Genomic DNA, 5,121 nt, shown 5'->3' with positions numbered 1-5,121 from the left:
TTTTTGCAATATCTATAGATTAATTTATTTTTATCTTTATTGTTATTACCCTTATTTTCAGGACAATCACGAGCAGTATGACCTAGATTATTACAGGTAAACATGCCGACGATCTTTCAACATGACTCCTACTATCACGCGCAAAGTGGCCATTTTTAATAGAATTATGGCAACGCGGACCATTGAAATTTATGAAACTACAATTTGGTGCCACATGTCCGATCCTGCCGCACTTAAAGCATGAAACGTCAGACTTCGAGCTTTCGCCTTCGCTTCGATCATTCCTATCGCTGCCTCTACTCGTACTTCCACCTGTTCCTCTCATTTCGCCACGACCTACCTCACACTTTCTAGCACGTGCGTTGCTATAGTATGGCCGGAATCGACCGCGCTGACTGTTGTACTCTTTTATTTTTCCCGATCCTTTTGCTTTTTCCTTGTCTTCGTCCTTACTTTCTACAGGTTTCGATCTAAGCATTCTACAAATTCTAAGTCCCATTCAGCCGTTTTAGCTACATTAATCGCTTCTTGTAAAGTTTTTTGATGTTTAATTTTCAGCCGCAAGAATAATTCATTTTTCAATCCGCAAATAAAATTCTCACAAGCTGTATTTCTTGCTGACCTAATCAGACACTGAGCATCTTCTGGAGAATTTTGATCTTCTAATAATTCAATCATGTTTGTCAAAAGCTGACTGGCCCGAGCACCGAATTCGCTAACATTTTCTTTTTCACTCTGGGCCAACTTAGAAAGAGCCTGATTAAGTTGGTTCAGAGTTTGTCGCTCAGCAAAAGTACAATCTTTAATAAAGCGTCCCACTGACATGTTTTCTCCATAAAATTTTGCTAAAAGAAATGTGAGAGCGGTCTTAAAAGGGATTGGTTTCTTTGGCTCTTTTCCCGGTAGAACAAAAATACCAAAGTTACTCGCACCTGAACTAGGCTCTTAGCATGAAATGTTTGAACGGTCAGGGGCACGGTAGACTGCTACTGGATTCCGTGTCGCGATTTGCGGTTCTAAAATTTCTAAATTTTTCCTTAAATCAACTTCCCTTTCTTCATTAAAATCCGCAACAGAATCAGCTTGCTCTATGTCTTCTTCATAATTCAATTCAAAATTTTCCCTGCTCACTCGAGCGTTATGAGTGGGACGACCACGAGCGGATTCCGCTGCACGACCGCCCATCGACAGCTACCTATTCAAACCTCGTCTTTGCACCGTCCCTGAGCTTTGCTCAGGGTGCAATTTAGGGTGCAACCATTTAGGTGCAATTTAGGTGCAAGTATATGATGGCTGATATTTTTTTAATCGAAATTTCACTTACCTTAAAAACACTTTCAGAACATTTTTGAACAATTTTCCAAATTCACAAGGATCACTAACAGTCACGGATCAGCCTCTTCGGATACCTATGTTCCTAGACTCCTGCAGAAGATTTCCTCCGCTAGAAAGAATCCAATCCCTGTCCTTGATCGTTCTGCATCTCTCCTTGGATTGTTCTTCTCTTTATTAGCCTGCAGTAATTCGGGGGGGTGACTACGGGACCCTTAAAATTATTGACTCCGACCCCGGTACCTTTTGACTATACCCTATGCCTCCAGGTCTAAAAACCCGTACAAAAACATTGAGGTTTTGTCGCGGCTTTCACTCCTCTTCTTCCGGTCATCTGGATATCCAGTTCGTCATTCTTCGTCTTCTTCCAGTAGCCCAAGTCGTCAACGTCTTCTTCACGACCTTTCCTAGGTTTTTCCTCTTTTTGACCTTTTTCTTGACTGCAGTAGTCGAAGGTGGGTCGATAGATAGCAAATAACGGTCTTCTTCTTTTCCTCTGGTCCAAATCTTTTTTAATTATCTGGTTGTCCTTGGTATATTTTTTAATTTTCTAAATAAATTTTTTTTTTAGTTTCCTCAGTGAGTTTTAAAATATCATGCGTAAATTTTAAAATGTCCTGCCTGGCGGGGAACTTAGGAATATTCTTTTCTGGAACACATTCACTAACTCAATTCAGTTATCAAACACGGTTTTTTAAAAACTACGAGTAATTTTCACACCTATCTCTTTTTCTAGGGGATTCCACCGCGACGAGTTTGTGGAATCCTACTTCTGACACCATGCAATGAGCGAAACTCTATTTAGGCGTGAAAAGTTGAAATATTTAAAATAGGTCTTTAAATTTATATATACGTAAACCCAAAATTGGTGAGTCCGTTTCTGCAATTAAGGCTTTGGAAACCTACCTCCAGCGATGAAATCCTTGACTGAAAATCTTCTTAAATAAAAATAATGAATTCAATTTAAGGTTAAAAAAAATTATAAAACTGCAATTTTTATTAATGAATCAATAAGCAATTATTTTATTAATTTGGACTTTTTACTTTATCTTTACAAACTTTAATGTAATATCTCGAGATAACTAACGAACAGGCCGCGGCTGTGTACCCGATTCTGCTGGTCCTTTACTTTATCGTCGAAAGCTTCGATGCCGTCGCAGCGGTCCTCAGATCCCCCCCCCCCCACCATTTCCATACATTCTTTCATTACACATTGGCCCTAATCCCTACTCTAAAACTCTATATTTCTCCTTAGCCTCCTAAACCCAACTAATCAGTGACCCTCTGTTCTCATAAAAATCCAGCGAGCACGATAGATTCCAGGCGTGAGTTTTTTATAAACAGTTCTGTCATCGAGTTCTATATCAAAGCCTAACATTTCCGAGATACTTTTCAAGTCGGTTTATTTTATTGCCGAAACGGCGACTCTATGTCGACGGTTCGAAAGTAAAATCAAAATTATACATCCTGCTGTCGAAAGTTAATACTTCTTTCGTAAAATGAACATGATGCTAAAATTTAATCTTAAATATACATTCATTCACATACATCATACTTTCATCATTCATCATCATTCATCATAAATTTTATGTTACCGATGGTGCTGTTCGTAGCGGCAAGACGCGAATTATATATGCTCATTACACTGAACGCACACGAGCGCCATCTAGGGTTCGTAGCAATTACTACAATTCTTTCGCCCAGTTTTCTATAGGAGTAGCACACCGTGCATCGGATTTAAGTTGCCCCTCGAGGCACACAGCAGCTCCGATGTTCGCGAAATTTGGACACATTAATAATACACGGAGCTTTGCGCAACAGTCCCACGTCAACTTGACCTTTTATTTCATCGAAATATGAACACGCTTCAAGCATTTAAAACACAAAAGGCCGTTTTTGCGATAAATTTCTCTTCTTCTAACATCATTTTCCGCGCTAAAGTACACATTTCATTTTCATGACTCCACTTAGAAAAATACATTTTGCGGATTTTTTGATTTTGGACACTAAAAGAACGATCGCGCCCGCTACGTCTTTAAATAATTGAGATGAACCTTTTTGCTTTTTAAGCTTTTCCTCCTTAATAAAAAGTGTCAAATTTTTTCTGCAAATTTAATAATTAAAGCAAAATTAAAATTTAATAATTGATATTTTAATTAAAAAAGATTTTAAAACAAAAACATTTCCATTTATCTTAAAAACGAGTTTTCAACAAAGTTGTTGAATCTTCAACTAAGTAGATTAATTTGAACCAAACAGTTGCTCTTTTCAGAAAAAAGGTTAAGTATTTACAAAAAGAGATGAATTGTCAAACATCTTTTCCACTGATTCTTATTATTATTAAAATTTTGAAAAATCTTTCAAAATGAAAAAAATTTTTGAAAAGTCTTCTGACATATTTTTTATTTATTTTTTTATTGACTTAACGTTTTTAGACGGCTGTTTTCAATGACCCCAAAATTCAGAGGCTCCATTGACACTGGAAAATACTCACAAAGATTATTTTTCACAAAGTTATATCTACGTGGTAGAGAGGTGTTGATTTTAGACGTAAAGGGTTGGAGCCACAAAATTGGAGTTGGTATTTTTGAGGAGCCTAAAATTCAGAAGCTCCATTGTCACTGAAAATTTTTTAATGGATTAATTTTTCACAATGTCAGATCTACGTATTTGAGAGGGGTTGATTTTAGACGTTAAGGGTTGGAGGTAAATAATTCAGGAGGGTATTTTCGAGAGCCCAAAAATCAGAGACTCCCTTGACACTGGAAAATTCTCAAAAAGATTCTTTTTTACAATTTTATATCTACGTGGTAGAGAGGGGTTGATTTTAGACGTTAAAGGTTAAGGTCAAAAAATTAAAGTGTGTATTTTCGAGGAGCCCAAAAATCATAGACTCCATTAAACTGAAATATTCTTGAAAGGATACTTTTTTATAATTTTATATCCACGTGGTAGAGAGGGGTTGATTTTAGACGGTAAGGGTTGGAGCAAAAAAGCCTTTAACCCTTAACCTCTAAAATCAACCGCTCTCTACCACGTAGATATGAAATTAAAAAAATAATCTTCTGGAGAATTTTTCAGTGTCAATGGAGTCTCTGATTTTTGGTTTCCTCAAAAATACCCTTTCCGCTTTTTCGCTCAAACCCTTAACGTCTAAAATCAGCCCTTTCTACCAGGTAGATATGAAATTGTAAAAAAATAATCTTTTTGAAAATTTTCCAGTGTCAATGGAGTCTCTGATTTTTGGGCTTTTCGAAAATACACACTTCGATTTTTGGGCTCCAACTCTTAACGCCTAAAATAAGCCCAAAATCTAGCTCATTTTGCCCTTTGCAGGTTTAATTTTTTTGCAAAGGGATGGTTTTTTGGAAATGGGCTAGGTATTTGATTTTTGCTTGCATTCAGAAGCCCAAAAAAGCCCAAAATCTGGTCTTTTTGTTTTTTCCGAATTTGAGTTTTTAAATAGGGGGTATTTTTTCAGCAGGGATGGTTTTTAGAAATTGGTTGTTGTTGCGTTCATGATCCCGAAAAAGCCCTAAATTCTGATACAAAGAAATTTGGTAATTTCGTTTGTAGAGGTGCTAGCTTGATAGACATCATCGTCCCCCTAGAAATTAATTAAAAGCATTAAAAGGTGCATCAAAAAAGGTAAATTATATTTTTTGAATATACACACATAGACTATAAAATGATATACAGTCTGTCAAGTTAAAGCGTGGGTGGCTTTACTCGCAGTCGGTAAGGTGTATCGACATGATTTTGGTGTCAAAATATTAAGAAGAGCTCCCT

Source organism: Belonocnema kinseyi, chromosome 1 (genome assembly GCF_010883055.1).
Source record: "Belonocnema kinseyi isolate 2016_QV_RU_SX_M_011 chromosome 1, B_treatae_v1, whole genome shotgun sequence".
Lineage (NCBI taxonomy): Eukaryota > Metazoa > Arthropoda > Insecta > Hymenoptera > Cynipidae > Belonocnema > Belonocnema kinseyi.
This window is presented reverse-complemented; position numbering follows the sequence as displayed.